Below are 19,280 nucleotides of genomic sequence, written 5' to 3' on the forward strand. Positions count from 1 at the left end.
TTAAACCAACAAGAAAGCCATATGAATTATAACGAGATCAATTAAACAACAACATTAAACCACCCATGAAGTGTGAAGCGAAACAAAAAAATATCGGCCAGCATGTGAACAGCATTTCAATTTGTTAAACGCATGTCAGGAAAATATATCTATAATCGTTTGCAGTTCCTAGCAACTGTCATTCAGAGGTGCATTGCCCCCCAGCAATGCAGGTACAGAGCAGCTATCATGGCAAAAGATTAGATGGCCCTGCAGCTGAGGATTCAGGATAAAAAGTCATATTGGGCACAGAAAATCAAACAGTGGAAATAATGCGGAGAAATAAAACAATCCTGGGCAGCCTTTGGAAAACACAGCTTTATAATGAAAACTAAAAATATTTCATTAGACTTGAAAGCTAAAGTGGTCAATACGTGTGCATTACCTGTGATGCATTATGGAGCAGAAAACAAGATCATGATGCAGAGAAACACGACAGAGTACCACCATATGCCATGGGACATGCAGTGTTAGGAATAACATTAAAGGATAGAAAAACAAATAACTGGATATGACAGAGAACGAAAGTTACGGATACAGTGGGAAAGGCCATGAAAAGTTAAAATGGACATATGAAGACAGGGGCTTAGCATGGGGGTGCCGGGGGGGCGTGGCACTGGGCGCGAACCAAGCACCCCCAGCACAGCCTAGCCTGGTGCTCCTCTTCCTCCATCAAGGGCCATTTTGGCAAAGTTGGGCTCCCCTCTGCGCGAGTGGGCAGGCTAGCTCAACGTGGCCCTGCTTTGCTCTAGTGGGGGTGAGGTCGCTTTGGCAGCATTGATGGTGAGGGCTGGGCTCTCACACACCCCATCTGGCACATTCCCACCTGTCCCGGGCACCTGCAACCAATGCTACGCTGCTGTATGAAGCACATGTGACAAGAGACAGTTCAGACCAATGGAATAAAGCAGTGTCAGTATGGAGACCCTAAAATTGCAAAAGACTAAGGGGGTGGAGACCTATGTGATGGGTGGATGATCTAAAACTGACAGCAAGGCTTATGTGGATGCAGGAAGCAAACAACAGAGAATGGACAATTGGACATGGTAACTGAGACTGATGGGACTTCCAACAACATTTGGAAGTTCACCTACTCCTGCTTTAACACGTGAGATTTTAAAAAATATTGTATTTGATTTCTACTTGCAATGTTTTTGATGTTTAAGGGGGTATTCTATTTTGCTGCTAAGACGCCAGTGGCGCTGTTGGTTAAACCACAGAGTCTAGGACTTGCTGATCAGAAGGTTGGCGGTTCGAATCTCTGCGATGGGGTGAGCTCTCGTTTCTCGGTCCCTGCTCCTGCCAACCTAGCAGTTCGAAAGCATGTCAAAGTGCAAGTAGATAAATAGGTACCGCTCTGGTGGGAAGGTAAACGGCGTTTCCGTGCGCTGCTCTGGTTCACCAGAAGCGGCTTAGTCATGCTGGCCACATGACCCGGAAGCTGTACGCCGCCTCGGCCAATAAAGCGAGATGAGTGCCGCAACCCCAGAGTCGGTCACGACTGGACCTAATGGTCAGGGGTACCTTTACCTTTACATGCTGCATTAAATGTGATGGTGGGGTTTTGGACTTGATTTTCATTTGTAATGTTCTGATATTTTACGATGTAATATTTGTTGTGTTTTAAGACATGTTATAAGCTGCTTACAGGCCCCCCCCCCCAAAAGTGTAAAACGGAATAGAATTGAACTAAACTAACTAAATAAAGATGAATGGATGATTAGGGTAAAAGCCTCAGCGCCTAGGGCTTGCTGATCGAAAGGTCAGCGGTTCGAATCCCCGCGGCGGGGTGCGCTCCCGTTGCTCGGTCCCAGCGCCTGCCAACTTAGCAGTTCGAAAGCACCCCCAGGTGCAAGTAGATAAATAGGGACCGCTTACTAGCGGGAAGGTAAACGGACTTCTGTGTGCGGCTCTGGCTCGCCACAGCAGCGATGTCACGCTGGCCAAGTGACCCAGAAGTGTCTCTGGACAGCGCTGGCCCCCAGCCTCTTGAGTGAGATGGGCGCACAACCCTAGAGTCTGTCAAGACTGGCCCGTACGGGCAGGGGTACCTTTACCTTTACCTTTAAAAATCCCAAAGTGTTACACCGCTGTACAGTAAAAGGCATACACTGAAATAAAGCAGCATAAAATACAAGTTATACGTCACACCGCGGTGCCATCCTGGTACAGGTACATTACCTAAATAGGGTTGCCAACTTCTGACGTGAAATGAGAATTCTTGCATCAGGGTGGAGCTCACAAAATGTTCTCTGCATGCCCTTACAAGTGTATGGTTCATTGCATGTTCTTCCCATCTTTGGGAACATTATTTTTTTAAAAAGAAGCAGCAGCAAACACACAAACCTACTTGCCTTGCATGAAGGCCCAGAAGACATTCAACAAACCTTTCCTATTTCCTTCCTGTCTGCAAGTGGAAAGCTAGGAAGGTTCTCGGGTTCCTGGCAGCGTTTTGAGAACGGCAAAATAATCTGAACACCCTGGTGCGTAACGAAGAACAATTTGTTGTTACAAAGTGTCTGGAAAATCGGCGGCAAAACTGAAGAGTGATACAATCAGCTAATTAAAGCACTTAACCACATTCCAACTTGTCTTTGGGCAAATCTTACATGTCCCTGAGATGGCGAAGATACTGGCATTGACAACTGCCTGGTAGCAATATGTATAAATCATAGTGCCGCAAAACTGCCTGAACCCAATACCAATGGCATCACGCATTACGCTCTAATAACATACTACAGCTGCTGAGGGAAAAAATGCATTAAGACATGGTGCCTGGCAAACCACTGTATGTAAATTGTGACTCTGGAAGTTGAGCAGAGCTTTTCTAATAGCTTGAATGGAGCCCCATGGTGATGACACAAGCTTGAAATCTGCCATCCTCAAGGAGCTTACTCCCAGGGCTTACAGTGCTTACGCATGCACACACAGTTAAAGAAAAGCAGACTGACTTCAAAGAATGCACATGTGTCTTTTCAGCTTCAGAAGAAGCAAGAATTGTCTCCTGGGGTGGTAAGGAAGCCTGCCCTATGTAGTCATCAATAAAATCCAGCCACACTCCATTATTGTGGAACATCATTCCCAGTGTTTTACATGTGAAATTGGAAAACAGTAATGAAACAGGTACTTTATTTATGTTATCTCCTTGCATTAGCACTTGCATTGCATTTATGTTATCTCCTTGCATTACATTAAGACTTGGCAGTAAAAATAAAAATAAAAAGATTTGCACAGGGATCAGTATATCTGAATGACACCCATGTTTTAAATGTTTATTTTGCAAGGGCTTTGCACCTTTCTCTCTGCTTAATTGCAGAAAGTGGAATTTGGTTAGATATTCGCTATTCAAACAGAGCTGGGCAGCAAGCCACCCCCAGAATCACTAAGACAAAACTAGATGGCCTTCTTAACAGTTAGCAACATCTGCATGGAAAGAAAATATGTGGACTAAAGCATCAATTTTGGTAGTGGCTCGGGGGCCTCTTGTCTTTGCTAACGACTTTAAAAAGGCAAAGGACCCCTGACAGTTAAGTCCAGTCACGAACAACTCAGGGGTTGCGGCGCTCATCTCGTTTTAATGGCCAAGGGAGCCAATGTTTGTCCACAGACAGTTTTTCCAGCTCATATGCCAGCATGACTAAGCCGCTTCTGGCAAACCAGAACAGCTCATGGAAACGCCGTTTACCTTCCCGCCAGAGCGGTACCTATTTATCTACTTGCACTTTGACGTGCTTTTGAACTGCTAGGTTGGCAGGAACTGGGACCGAGCAACGGGAGCTCACCCCGTCACAGGGATTCAAACCGCTGACCTTTTGATCGGCAAGCCCTAGACTCAGTGGTTTAGACCACAGCGCCACCCGCATCCCCTAACAACATTACATCTGGCAAAAGGCTGCTAAGCCACATAGCACAACAAGGATTTTGACAACTGGCCACTTTATGGAGGGGCTAACAGGTGGTTGGCCAAAGCGTTCTTAACCCCCTCTTCCTCCTTCTCTGAGTTGTCAAGGTTAGGAGAAGGTGGCACCTTTGTTGTCTGTTGTTCCCCATTAAGTAAATATAATGGGTTTATTTAAAGGGTTATGCACAGTTCCCTGGCAGGTCTGAAGCAAGGTTTATTCTAATCAACAGAATGTAGCTCAGTGCTAGAGCACCTGCTTGGTGTTCAGAAAGACCCACATTCACTTCCTAGCATTTCCAGGTAAGACTGTCTGAAACCCAGGAGAGCTACTTTCAGGCACCAAAGACCCATGGCTCTCAAAGGTTGTGCCACGCCACATTGGTTGGCAGGAGGGGATTGCAAGTGTGGCAGGAAGATTCAGGGACAAACAAAGAAACATTTCAGTGTAGCGTGGTATCGCATCAAAATGTTATTTTATTTGCATAATATGGATAGATATCTTTTCAAAATCAAGCACTGCTAGAAGTTGTTTCTTTTTTTGCTTTCTAATGTACTTCTTATCAATAAGAAATGCAGTGTGGCATGAGCAAATTTTTATTCTAAAAATGTGAGCCGGGGGGGGGGGGGAGGAGTCTGAGAACCAATGCTGTAGGCAGTGCAGAGCTATTTGGACCATTGGTGTGACTTGTTATAAGGCAGCTTTCTAAGGGAAGAAAAATAAATGGGGAATGGGGTTTGCTTTTAAAGGGACATTGTACAGTGTACAGTAGAGGGACGCGGGTGGCGCTGTGGGTAAAAGCCTCAGCGCCTAGGGCTTGCCGATGGAAGGTCGGCGGTTCGAATCCCCGCGGCGGGGTGCACTCCCGTTGCTCGGTCCCAGCGCCTGCCAACCTAGCAGTTCGAAAGCACCCCCGGGTGCAAGTAGATAAATAGGGACCGCTTACTGGCGGGAAGGTAAACGGTGTTTCCATGTGCTGTGCTGGCTCGCAAGATGCAGCTTCGTCACGCTGGCCACGTGACCCGGAAGTGTCTCTGGACAGCGTAGGCCCCTGGCCTCTTGAGTGAGATGGGCGCACAACCCTAGAGTCTGTCAAGACTGGCCCGTACGGGCAGGGGTACCTTTACCTTTACCTTGTACAGTGGTACCTCGCAAGATGAATGCCTCGCAAGACAAAAAACTTGCTAGACGAAAGGGTTTTTTGAGCTGCTTCGCAAGACGATTTTCCCTATGGGCTTGCTTCGCAAGATGGAAACATCTTGCAAGTTTGTTTCCTTTTTCTTAACACCGTTAATACAGTTGCGACTTGACTTCGAGGAGCAACTCATAGAACGCGGTGTCGTAGCCTTTTTTGAGGTTTTTAAAGACTTTGGTGATTTTTGAAGCTTTTCCAAAACTTTCCCGACACCGTGCTTCGCAAGACGAAAAAAATCGCAAGACGACAAAACTCGCGGAACGAATTAATTTCGTTTTGCGAGGCACCACTGTACATACAAAAATAGAAAGCTATGTTATACAGTATCAGGTCACTGGTGTAGTACCACAAGTAAAATCTTCCCCAAATAAGATCTCTAACAATCTTGCAGGTCTGTACAGGGGCAGCCGGTCCTTCAGGAAACATTATTGTTGTTCAGAGCTTTGTATGTTAGTAACAAGATATTGAGCATTGCTGGGTAGCTAATTGGCTGCCAACACAGTTCTCTTAGCACAGATGAAAAATGTGGCACTCCAGGTTCACCACTGAATAACCTGGCTGAAGTATTCTGCACCAGCTTTCAAGGTGCAGGGAAGACCCACAGAGTGCTTTACTGCAGACTAATTGCAAGGTTACAAATGCATAACTCACAGTGGTCAAGCTATTCCTGTCCGGGAAGAAATCACAGTTGGTGTACCAACTTATATTGATAATTGGCATTCCTCACCATTGAGGTTAATGAGCATCCAGTGATGAAGGCAGATCTAGGACTACTCCCAAACTACCTATCTGTTCTTTCAGAGGGAGTGCTCCAGAACTGAGAAACTCCCCAACTTCTGGTCCTGAGAACTGTTCACACATGAAGTCTTACCAGGATTCAGTCTCAGTTTATTGGTTCTCATCCAGTCACTGCATCCAGGTACCAGCTCAGAACAGTTGCAGCGTCTGCTGAATGAGATCTAACAGAGAAACAGAGTTGGGTGTCATCAGCATACTGATGACACCATGCCCCAAATCTCATAATGACCATTGTCACCAGCTTTATTTATTTTATATTGGGTACAAAATAATGCCCTGCTACATCCCACAGCACAACTGCCAGGGGGCAAACCAATAATCACCCATCACTATTTTCTGAGTCAGCCCCTTAAGTAGAAGTGAAGCCATTGAAAACAGTGCCACCAACTCCCAGCTTCAAGAGGAAACCATGGTCAACAGTACTGAAAGTCACTGAGATGCAAAGCAAGAGCAACAGGATTGCACTCCCCATGTCCCTCTCCTGAAGAGTCATCTATCATGAGGACCAAGGACAATTCAGTCTAAAAACTGGTCCTGAACCATTGCGCTCACTCATTCACAAACTTTTTGCCTCTGGCTAAACCCAGTTTCTGCCTCTGCCCACCACTGGCATGCAGCCTCCAAAAAGTTGAACTTGTCCATAGAAGAATGCAGCTCTCAGAATGACAGGGGTTCCCTGCTCTTGCCTTAAGGAATTGGACACATGGTAAAAATACAAACAAAACAGTTGGGGGAACCTGTCAAGAACATGGAGAAAGAGCTGTGAAGGAGATAAATAAATGCAAACACAAGGTATAGTCAGGTAACCAAAGAAGAAAGTACGGTATATCTGCCCTCCATAGGTGTGCTATTTTGTCCGCTCAGTGGTGGCACCAACTTGAGCTCTACTGAGAATTCTAGAAGATGCACTAAATATTTTTGACCCAACTAGCTGAAGAACCACCTTCACCCATATTATTAATTGCAGTCAACTACATTCCTGAAGTACTGTACAAAGTTAAGTTGGCAAGCTTATACCACAGGCTTGAATTCAAAGATCCCGTTGCATATATATTTGCCTATCCCATAGCAGAAATCCCTTGGTCAGTTCACAAAGCAAAATCAAATCAATGTCAAGACACACACACACACACACACACACATCAGAAAAATATAATATAAGCAAATAAGAACTATAACAAATTAATTAAAAAACAAACCACAATTTAAAATTCAATTTTAATTTCATAGAATCATAGATGTGTAGAGTTGGAAGGGCCGCTGAGGGTCATCTAGTCCAACCCCCTGTCTTGCACAGTTTCAACCATTTGGTTTTCCAAATTTCAGCAGCACCCTGTGCAAGGCCAAAATTTGGTGCTCCCCATCCCACCTCTTGCCTTCCGTTCTGCACTTACCACTACATCATAGTTGCAAAGCCCTGCAGCACCTCCCTCGGCGAGACACCCACTGTGGGGGAACCAGTCGTGCCGCCTCTGACAATGCGGTTGAGGGTGGGCTGGTTGAATTTGTGCAAGTCATATGCTAAGCAAGGCAGAGAGCTTAAAGGCTATTTTCATGGGGTCCACTTGGGTTACCCAGCACAAATGCAAGGCCCCCCTCAGTGTACTGGCTCTGGGATGCTCTCATGAGATTTTGCAGGGCAATCCAGGTGAGACCTCTCATGAGCATCCCTAGCCTTCCAAGAGTCAGCATGCTGTGCGGACGAGGCAAAGAGTTTAAAAGCTCTTTTTGCACTGGGTAACACCAAGCGAGAACTTTTAAGCTCTCCACCTTGCCTGCTGGCCAAGGCTGGCTCAGCACACTGGCTGGGAGTGTTAAAGATGTTCTGTTTCTTCCCCTCAACAGATAGCCATGGGGCAGCTCCAAAAGTTTCAGTATACTATACATGATTTTTGTGTATACTGTATGTGGAACTCTTGGAACAAAACCCCTGCCGAAGAAGAGAGATTACTGTATCAAAACAATCACTTGTAATAATAATAGCCTTGTGGTTTTTGCAAAATTAAGTGCCTCATTATTCAGTTAGTAGAGAACTCCTAAATTAAGATGTCCAGCAATCTTCCAGTATTAACAAATGTGACTTGTTCAATACAAACATCAATCAGCAGCCAGCAGTCATAAATTACTATTTTTGGCAACTCAATTTGCCCATTGACTCCCTGTCATTAAATCAATATAGAAAACAGGAAATATCTACCACAGTCTCTAAACTGCTGTCTGCTGCTAAAGAGAAGATCAGATTTACTGTTTTAAAAAAATGCTGACTCATGCAAGTCGTCGTGGTAACTGAAGAGTTAATAACACGTGTTGCATCTGCTGAGAGAGGCACATAGTAAAAATGTAAACTTGGAAGCCATGCCCCTGACTTCAAGAGTAAGAGAAGCAAAATAAGATCAGATAACTTACCAGAGGGAGGTAAATCAGACTTCCTCTTTTATTACTTTCTGAGAGTGCACTGCTATTTCAAATTCTAGGAAGAGGACAGCTTATCAGCTGTCAAATCTATGCTCCAGGCTAAGAATCTTAAATTGTTTTCAGTTCCTAGCAGAAAGAGGAGGCGGTGTATATTTTACATCCACAATTCCTTTGAAAAAACAGTTGTTCCTCTGGAGGGAGAACATCCAAGACTTCACACCCTAGTGCAGTTTTATGTGCTGTGTGCTTCCCTTTGCCCATTTTTTAAAGGACCTGATGTGCACTAGAAGAGGAATAACACATTCACCTCTGGTCTGACAGAAGCATCTCACACACAGGCAAAACAAGCCCAAACAATTAACATGCACCCCCACCTTTACTTTCTGCAGATATTTACAGCCTTGTTATGGGGGTCAGAAGATGCATCGGTACATGGTGGACTGAGATGGAGGGGGTGAGGGGGTGTATTAAACATCTCCCTTATGCAAATGGAAATAACAAGTCTGTGCAGCTGGTTCATGATCAGAAATAAGTGGACGAGAGCCATCTCTGGGCAAACTGCACACGAGTTGCAGAGGGCAGGAAGAACCAGTCATTAAATGAGTCTAACATGCAGGGTTTTCTTTAAAACAAAAAAGAAGAAATTGCATCAGCTGGGTATGTGTGTGATGATTTATGGCTGAGGTCCTGTAGAAACCCCTCTCTTGAAGATGGAATTTGCTTTAAGGGAAGGGGGGGTGCTGATGGGACTACAAAAACTGGTGTGGCAACTGCAAATTACATTTTTTTATTTACTCCCACCCAGTCTACAGAACTGGCTTCCAGGATATGCATGCCTGGCTCCAGATCCTTTGGGTTTTAGACACCAATGCAAAACAATTTCATTTGCCTTTAATGAACGGTGATTTCTGCATTTTTATTACCGCCAATGCTATTTTATGGACTGTATTTTCACAACATTCTTTCCTGTGTTTTTAATTGCAATCTATGTGTGGTTTTAATGCTGGAAGGTAACTTGAACAGCTTAAAACTGATAGGAAGGATAGAAATACGTGAAATGAATGAATGAGCACTCAAGTGATCGCTTACGGTGAATAAGCCTTCTTCTTCTTCAGCAAATGAAAGCAATGAAGCTTATCTAAACCAGAACAGAGTTGGTTCCAGGCCACTGATGTGCTACAATGACACATGTGGGCATGCAAATGAGAAAAGGGGGTTGTAGATTTTCATGATGAGTAATTTATGTATACACATTGACAAAGATATAGGCTGTGTACACATTATCATTAACTTTGGCTCCAGTGTGCTGCTACTGCTGGTGACTTTGGGTACGCATGATGTTAGCTACAATCCATATGCAGTTTCTTGAGAAACACTCTTGTTTGCTATGCTTTCCCTCAAACCAGCTTCCATCTGATTCATGTAAGCTGTGGTTAGGCTGAGGTGTGTACATTTGAGACAGCCTTTGCACATGTGCAGATAGCAGCTTCTATGAAAAGGAGTTCAGGAGGGCTGCAAGCATGGGGAAACCAAAGAAGTAATGTGCGTCTGTTGAAGACTTCCCTGCCCCCCCTCTGGTGTGTGCAAAAACATAAAAATGTGTCTTGAAACACAGTGGGAAGAAACAACCCCACTGCATTTTAATGTGTACAATAGCCTTACTATTCAGATCCTTAAGACACACATGCATATATATACACATGCACACACAATGATTGGCCACAGCACTAAATTAAAAAAGAATAGTAGAGCCACTTGAATCCAAGTCCAGTCCCATACGGAACTGGAAATGAGTGGCAAAGGTGGTGGTGAGCAGGGGGGCAGCCAACCAATAAGACAGAGTAATAGATCAGTGGTATGAAAAGGTTCGCTTGCATGCAGAAAGCTCTATATTTAACCCCAGGAATCTCAGAGATTGTCAACCTTTTTGAGTCCACGGCCCCCTTGACCAACTGCATTCTTTCTACGGCACCCCTTTGGGGTTCAGGAGCCCAGCTAAGTCACCCCTTGCCTGCAGAGCTGGCAACTCCTTACCCCTTTTTGAGCACCCTCCCATGTGGAGTGTTCCCTCAGCCTTCTCTCCTCTCTCCTCTCCTTGGGAGTCCTCTGGGCAGTCGTTGCTGCTGCCCTTGGTCTCTAAGCTGGCCCCAGCCCAGCCCCAAAGAGAGGTGTCTCCTCACACTGCCCCACAGGGGCTTGGGAAGCATCCCTTGGTCAGCCCCAGAGGCACCATTCACTTGTAGCGAGGGCTGCTGCAACAAACAACTGTGCAAGTCTTTGGGAGGCAGAGACACAAGAGGGCATCAGAGGAGGGAGGGAAGGAAAGAGGGACAGAGGCCAGTGTTGCCCGCGGCACCCCTGACCATCATTCAAGGCATCCACTGGGTTAGCACATGATGGGGAAGATCTCTTTCTGAAACCCAGCAGAGCAGACACAGTCTGATCAGATAAAAGGTCACTCTCCATGTTCTTAAAAGTCCAAAATTATGTACATCTAAGAAGAAGTAAGTCCCAGTGATTCAGATTGTAATCTTGGCTGCAGACGCTTACTTAAACATGATCAGAATTCATTTGGCATTAGATTTGGGGTTGTGCTTAACTAAATTAGAGTAGACCCCTTGAAACTGATATGTCCATGTAAATTATGTTCATTAGTTTCAGTGGGTTTTACTCTGACTAGACTACAACCCACTGAGTGTAAAAAACAGGGGAGGAAACACAGCTATAGCAATAGAACAGAGGTAAATGTTCTCTAGTTCCATGTCCCTAACAGCATTCTGAACATATCAACAGTTGTAAGAGAGCTGATGGGTTTAGGATACGGTTCAGGACATTATTAGTCACTGAAGTAAACAAGAAAACTTTGTTAAATTCAATGAACTTTCATTTCCTCCTTAAAGTGCTTTTGCAAAGAGCAATACTTGTAACAGCATGCTTCTGTCTCCGAGGCTGGCAGTACAGCTGTGATACAGAATGGTGAGTCTTCTCCAACATCGATGGTACAAGCCTGGATGTTACTGGAAAACTGAAATCCATTGGGGCAGATCCTGCTGGTGTTTACACCACCATAAATACATACAAAGGGCAGTAAATTAAGAGCAATGCATATGGGGAGAAGATTTTTGGTTCAATAACACTTCAATATTTGCCGGCACTTGTCAGGTAAAAAAGGGGGGGGGGCTTAAAGTAGAAAGCTACCACTGAAAACCATAGATTGTTATTACTACGCAGTAGAAGAAGGAAAAAAATCACTGTGCAACTTCCGACTGCAACTAGAACCAAGATGCCCAAATACTCCCGCATGGAAGGATGGAAAAGTCCTCCAACGCAGAAAACTGGCTAGTTAGGGAGAAACCTAAAATAGTGTTGCATACCACTGCAATCTCCAAGTGGTGCAATATTCCAGGTTTAAAAGTTAAAGGTAAAGGGACCCCTGACCATTAGGTCCGGTTGTAACTGACTCTGGGGCTGCGGCGCTCATCTCACTTTATTGGCCGAGGGAGCTGGCGTACAGCTTCCAGGTCACGGGGCCAGCATGACTAAGCTGCTTCTGACGAACCAGAGCAGCACACGGAATCGCCATTTACCTTCCCGCCGGAGCGGTACCTATTTATCTACTTGCACTTTGACGTGCTTTCAAACTGCTAGGTTGGCAGGAGCAGGGACCGAGCAACGGGAGCTCACCCCGTCGCGGGGATTCGAACCGCTGACCTTCTGATCGGCAAGTCCTAGGCTCTGTGGTTTAACCCACAGTGCCACCCGCGTCCCCTATTCCAGGTTTAGGATGAGTATAATAACAATCTTGTAAGTTTATAAGTTTTCTTTCCCCCTTTTCTTCTTCTTTCGTCTTATAATTCTTTTTTATTTTTAATAAAGAATATAAATAAAGAATATAAAAGACACCGGAGTGGTCATCAGGCCTACTTGCTAGGACAACTCCTAGAAGCCGAGGTCCTTTCATCCTAACCCACTCCCCAAAAGAAAACCCCAAAGTCGATAGGCATGGCTATTCAAATGGTGTGAATGCCACATCTTGTGATCAATTATGTGGGGTGGGGCTTACCTGCCCCCCTCCTGTATTTTATTTCTGTTGAATCCCTGCCTCCAACTCCACCCAAAAGGCTTTCTGATTCAAGCTGTCTTCACCAAAATAAAAATAAAAATGGCTGCAATCTTAGTCCCACTTATCTGGGAGTAAGACCCATTGAATTCAATAGGTTTCACATCTGAGTACATATGGTTAGGATTGCACCCCAAACTGCCGTAATGTACTTTAAATGGAGTGGTCTGGATCAGGAAGGGTAACATTTATTTATTTTCTTTTAATTATTCATTCATTCATTCATTCCTCTAGGAACCCATTCCATAGTGGGCAGAGACAGAGCTAATGATGGATGGAGTGAGAAGCAACCCTGCTTTAGTTTTCTCTATGACTAACTGAGAATCTCAATCCTACGAAGTTCTACTCAGAGGTAAGCCCCACTGGGGTTGAAGCAGTTACTCTCAAATATGTATACTGCTTTTCAAGTGAAAGTAGTTTCTCACACATGTATGGTAGAAGCCTATGCACTTTTTTTCTCAGACAGCTGGTGAATAAAACATATACAAGCCACACAAGCAATAATTTAATCGAAAACCGTCTACTTTCATGGTGCGAAAAACTGCCCCTTCCAACTGATCTAAAACTGCACAGAAAGAGTGAGGGAGAGCTTTTAAAAGTCCAGGAAAATAAGGAGGCAAACGGGAAGGAAGCTGCCCTGATGGGATGTAGGAATAGGAAAAGATCAGAACATCTACTATTCCTGCAAAAGGTACAAAGTTCAGTCCCTGGCATCTTCAGGTATAGCTGGGAATGCCTCCTGCCTAAAACCCTGGAGACCCAGTCAGTGTACAGTGCACAAAGACAAATGTTCTCCCCCCCCCCATTTTTTTAAATTTGCATTTTCCAAAACAGGAACAAAGAGCATCTTTAAGCCCCCTCCTCTCCCCCTGTCCCACTTACATCTTCATACCAAATACGGTATGTATACATGTACCGTATGACTTCCCTTCCACACTTTTCCTGGTTCCTTTGCTTTTCTGCTACTCCATGTAATCCACACCTTTTTAATCATCCAATTTGTTATCTGTTAAAAATATATGTTTCAACTCTGCTGGATTTACTCGAGACCTGCTAAGCTGTGTATTTGTCTATACTGGTGCCTGAAATAGTCAATAAACATTATCTATTCCTCCTTGTATTCGTTATCTTCATTTTCTCTTATCCTGTTCATCAGACCAGACAGTTCAGCATACTCGAGCATTTTACACTGCCATTCTTCCTTAGTGGGTACTAGAGTTGTTCTCCACCTTTGTGCCAATAAGGTTCTAGCTGTGGCAATGGTGTATAGTAATAAACTCTTTTGTGTGTTTTTTTTTTTGGGGGGGGGGAGACATCCGTTGTTACCACTCCCAAGAGGAAAATCTCAGGTGTCTTTGGGAAAAGTTTTTTTAAAAAATACATTTTTAAATTCATTATATATAGTTTTCCAATATTCTTTAATTACTTTACAGGACCACCAAATGTGGCAAAGGGATCCTTCATTTTCTTCACACTTCCAACTTAATACCTCTTTTTACTTTTTTAAGACATTTTCACCAATCTGGTGGGTGTTAAATACCGTCTGTGGACGAATGTTCTAACTTGGTACATGACAAGCCTTCTATGGTCCTAAGAAGACCACATAAAATGACATCAGGGATGCATGCAGCCTTTGGGTGGCAAAGTTGCCTACCTGTGCTTTTTTATATTTATTTTTTATACAGTGGTACCTCTGGTTACGTACTTAATTCGTTCCGCAGGTCCGTTCTTAACCGGAAACTGTTCTTAACCTGAAGCACCACTTTAGCTAATGGGGCCTCCTGCTGCTGCTGCACTGCCGGAGCCCCATTTCGGTTCTCATCCTGGAGCAAAGTTCTTAACCCAAGGTACTATTTCTGGGTTAGCGGAGTCTGTAACCTGAAGCGTATGTAACCTGAAGCATATGTAACCCGAGGTACCACTGTATCCCACTTTTCTCTCGCCAAGGAGCCCAATGTGGTGGACGTGATTCACCTCATCATTTGATTCCCACAACAACCCTGGGAGGTAAGTTAGGCTGGGAGGTATTGACTAGTCCAAAGTCCCCTTCTGAACTTGAAGCACTAACTCTAACCACTACCCCACACAGGCCACAGCATCTGATGAATATAGTAGCTCAAATCCTGATGGCTACGGGTCTCTGGAACCACTCTGCACCAGTGTCCAAGCATCTGAACATGCCAACGCCTTCATTTTCTATCAATAAATCACTTATGAGCCTTTGAAATGCACAGGAAGGGGTGGAGGAAGGGGTGGGTGGTGGGTGCGGGTCACCCCAGGTGGGGTGACAAAATGCCGGGTGGCACTAGCGGGGCCTGCAGCGTGCCTGAGCCACGCGTCTCTCCTGCCCAAACTGTACACCTGCTGCCGCCCTCCCAGCCATAGGGCGGCGGAGTGGGAGGAGGCAGGCAGACTCCAGAGGCCCCGTGGTGTGCCCTGCCCCTACGGGCAACTTGCCCTGCCCTTATGGATGGCTCACCCCGCCCCTATGGGCAGCTCACCCCAGGCACCCGAGCGGGTTCCTCTGCCGCTGTGCACAGGTTGAGAATCTAAGGAAACAAGGATGTTCATAGCTCATGGGCTGTATAGAGGGGTTGTTGTTTTTTACACCACACACATCTTTTCATAGTCTCCCTTAGAGTCACACTGTTTTTTCTACCTAGGCAAGCAAGAGGCATTATTACATTTCACTGATACACTCCAGACCAGGCTTCCTCAACCTCAGCCCTCCAGATGCTTTTGGCCTACAACTCCCATGATCCCTAGCTAGCAGGACCAGTGGTCGGGGGGATGGGAATTGTAGTCTCAAAACATCTGGAGGGCCGAGGTTGAGGAAGCCTGCTCCAGTCAGTCAAAATGACTTGAGAGTGCAGGGCGGGGCGGGTTGAGAGAGGGGTGTGGCCTGACATGACAAGGGCATGACCTTGTAAAAGGGGGTGGCCTGGAGCAAATCTCCAGGGCCAAATAGAGTGACTTTGGGGGGCTGAATTTGGCGCCTCAGATTTCCCCACACCTATTATACTGTACAAAAGGGATGCGGGTGGCGCTGTGGGTAAAAGCCTCAGCGCCTAGGGCTTGCCGATCGAAAGGTCGGCGGTTCGAATCCCCGCGGCGGGGTGCGCTCCCGTCATTCGGTCCCAGCGCCTGCCAACCTAGCAGTTCGAAAGCACCCCCGGGTGCAAGTAGATAAATAGGGACCGCTTTCTAGCGGGAAGGTAAACGGCGTTTCTGTGTGCGGCTCTGGCTCGCCAGAGCAGCGATGTCACGCTGGCCACGTGACCCGGAAGTGTCTCTGGACAGTGCTGGCCCCCGGCCTCTTGAGTGAGATGGGCGCACAACCCCAGAGTCTGGCAAGACTGGCCCGTACAGGCAGGGGTACCTTTACCTTTTATTATACTGTACAAGTGCTTTTCCTCCCCCCCCCCATAAGATGGTACACTGTTTGCATCAAACTTGTCCATACCAATTTTGATATTGGATCTTAAAAGCTGCTTAGTAGTCCAAAACTAGAGCTGTAACATTTGTAAGTAAATTACACTGAGTTCAATGGGCTTTATTTTTGAGGAACACAGCATGCCTTTACTTTGAGCATAGATGTGCACTATTAGGCCATTAAATGGTTTAACATTAATCAGTGTTTTGTTTTTTTGTTTTGTTAAAAAAACACCACTTGATTTACTAAAAATATGTTAACGCTGATTAACAGCAGACTTTTTTGAAAAAAAAGTGTTACAAGGGCTTACAAAAAACTATGTATTGCAAAACACTCTATGCACAGTTTTTGTATTAAAATATCTATTTTTTAAAAAATCTGCTATTAGATACCACATTATTCTGCTTCATACAGGAGCTAATCCCTCTTTTTAAGTAAATCATTTTACTTACTTTCTTTTCAGCAGTATTGATTTCCTTGCATGTGCGTTTTTGCAGATTCGTCTGCCTTTAATTAATTGGTGAATCAATTAAAATTCATACAACCAATCAGCTAAGATATATTTCATCAGGTGATGGACCTATCCAAAGCCCCAGGTATTAGCAGAAAAGAATCCCATAAATTAGGGTAGGCAACTACAGGTGAATTAGCAGTATGGGTTTTTGTTGTTGTCTTTAAGAAACAGAATGACTCCTGACATTTCAGAGTCTGAACAAATGGAACATTTTGTCTCACTAATTAGATCAACACTGCTTTTACTGGGCAAGGTAAAATAATCTCCCTGTAATAAATCTCTTCCCTCTTAGCATATTCCTACTGCACCCTTTTTAAGGATGTCTGTGGATAATGATGTCTGTTTTCAAGTGCACCTTGCTAAAAAGGTTTGCTAATACCAACCCCATCCCCCTAAAATCTCTCCTGAAACAGGAGGATGTTTGTTCAATTGTTTAAAGTTGTAGTTTTCAGTCCACTTGTTCTTGACTATTCCCACTAAAGCTCATGGCACTATTCCCAAGTATGTTTTGAAGATCACAGCCCAACTAATTATCATGTCATCTCAACTGCCCCTCTCCTCCTCCTCCTCCTCCTTCTCCTCCTCCTCCTTCTCCAATTCATTGCAGGGCTGCTTCTCTAAATCTACTTACGGTGGATCTAAGGTAGACTGGTAAAACGGGATATCTGGTGGCTCAGATCTGACATTTGGGATTGTGTAATTTTACAAAGGCCAGGCATTCTGTAAGATGGTTATGACACTGCCTGAGTCACCTGGGCACGGCTTAGCTGTACATTTCTAATACAAACCACTCACAAGAGTAATCAATTTACAGTTTTTGTCGGCTGATAAGCAGTTTTCCACAATTCCCTGTTTATAATCAGTCTGCAAAGTCAGACAGGGAGTAACTTTTTGACCTAGCATCAAACATCTATATACCATAATATGACTTAGCTTTCCCCCTTTGCTGTTGGACCATTCTAATAGACTTCTGCAATGAAAGACTGAGAAAGCTGGCAACATCCATCACAACCACATTCATCTGTACTTAGGATAAATCACTCTCTTTTACAGCAAACGGGGCACACTATGGAACAGCCTTCTTCCTTATATGATACCTTATATGATACCTTAGTAACTCAAACTATGCATAGAATTTTTAATTAATTATGCTATTTGTTCACCAAAATCTACTCAGACACAGGTAAGCCTTGATGACTTTAAATTAAAGATGCTTCTCCATTTGTTTCCATGGTTCTGATTTGATTCAAAGTTATAATACACACCTAGCAAGACCATTTCAATCTGCCCTGGTCTAGCTAAAGATTCCCTGGATGTCAAAACCTGTCACATTCCACTGGTTTATGAAAGAAAGAAAGAAAGAAAGAAAGAAAGAAAGAAGGAAGGAAAATTACTTTTCAGGCTGAAACACATTGCTGCGAGTTTTAAAAAGGTCCTACCAACAGGACTTTAGCGCGATTTGGGAGATCAGGAAACGAGGACGGACCGGGAATCTTCCAACACATCCATTTCCTTCACCTTGCAGGCATCTTCATTAAAGGGAAAGGCAGTTGCAAAACAAAGCAATTGCCTTGCAACCAAGGGGAGCAAATAAACCCCGACAACCCACAGAACCCAAAACTTTTATGCCGCACAGAGTAAGTTGCCACCCACATCGGGTACCTAGACTGCCTGCACATGCCAGGCAAATATGCAAAACAAACATACCGCGCTGTGGTGGGGTGGTGGGGTGGGGGAGAACCCCGGTTTGAAAGAAAGTCGAACTGCCCCCAGTGCAAGAACTTACCCAGCTTCTCTTCTAAGAAGATGCCCGACCAAGAGCAGCGAGGGTCCTCAGTTCTGGTGCCAGCCTCCAGGAGAAGGAACCACATATCATCTTTTCGATTCTCGCCTTCCCAAGCAGAATAACAACAACAGCCGTAATAAAAACGAAAACTGTTTAAGGGAGGGCGGAGGGAAACGTCTCCAGAAAGTGGTAACAGTGAGGGCACTTGAAGGGGCGCCCAAAAAAATTAAAAATAAAAACAAGAAGACGGGGTTGGTCCAAGTAAGAGGTGGAGAAAGATAGACGGGAGCTTTGGCTTACTTGGGGAAAACTCACATTTGCAGCACGCAATCTGCCCTGACTGGTTGTGTAACTCCCCAACACACTCACACACACACATACATGCACGGCTTGCTGGGGTTAGCCCGTCCTCCCTTGGCATCATCGCCCGGGCTGCGGGCGCGCTCCCGCCGCTCCTCCTGGGTCAGTAGGACCCGGGAGCGCGTGCGCGCGCCTCTAGCTCGCGGAGAAGTCCAGTCAGTTTAGTCAGCCAGCCACATCTTTTGAAGGGAGGGCCGTGGCGGAGGACGGGACTGGAGGAAAGGAAGGAAGAGACACACACAGAGAGAGAGAGCGCGCTTTGCCAAGAGCTGTGTCAAAAGCGAGTAGGGCGGCGGCGGCGGCGCGCTTCGGGGAAGCGAACCTCTGCTGTGCTGTGGGACGCGCATAACGAAGAGCTCCCTTACTTTAGAGGAGGGGAGATTTAGGTAGATAGGCTAAGAGACCTACTCGTGCACGTGAAGGAGAGGAGGAGCGCATCCTCAGGCACCGGCAAAAGGAACTCGCTAGGCATGAGGGGGAAATGTTCCCACGGAGCGCGCCTTGATGGGAATCTCTGACAGAAGAGAGCCGGACCACCAGCCCACCACCCCGTCCAGATATTGGATAGTAATGGAAGCTGGGTTGCTGTGAGGGGGGTGGGGGGGTGGAGGCGGGGAAGGGTTCAACTGAAGCCATCCCAATCATGCCCAGCCAGGCGGAGGTGGCTAGAAAGTGCCACCCACGTTGAAAGAGAGCCTTGGTATAAGTGTGGGTGCACGCG

The 19,280-nt window shown here is 45.4% G+C and overlaps 1 protein-coding gene across 2 annotated transcripts in view; it reads right to left on the reverse strand.

The window, feature by feature from the left end:
* Positions 1-18,683, reverse strand: part of PASD1 (PAS domain containing repressor 1) — a 100,026-nt gene extending 81,343 nt beyond the window's left edge. Inside the window, exon 1 of one of the 2 annotated variants that reach the window (XM_077922245.1) lies at positions 18,200-18,683. The gene's annotated coding sequence lies outside the window, so the exon portion shown is untranslated. Of the gene's footprint in view, positions 1-17,852; positions 18,046-18,199 lie in introns of those variants that run through there. The other variant, XM_077922246.1, reaches the window with a different exon arrangement.
* Positions 18,684-19,280: the final 597 nt, after the last annotated feature.

Source organism: Podarcis muralis, chromosome Z (assembly GCF_964188315.1).
Source record: "Podarcis muralis chromosome Z, rPodMur119.hap1.1, whole genome shotgun sequence".
NCBI classification, from domain to species: domain Eukaryota; kingdom Metazoa; phylum Chordata; class Lepidosauria; order Squamata; family Lacertidae; genus Podarcis; species Podarcis muralis.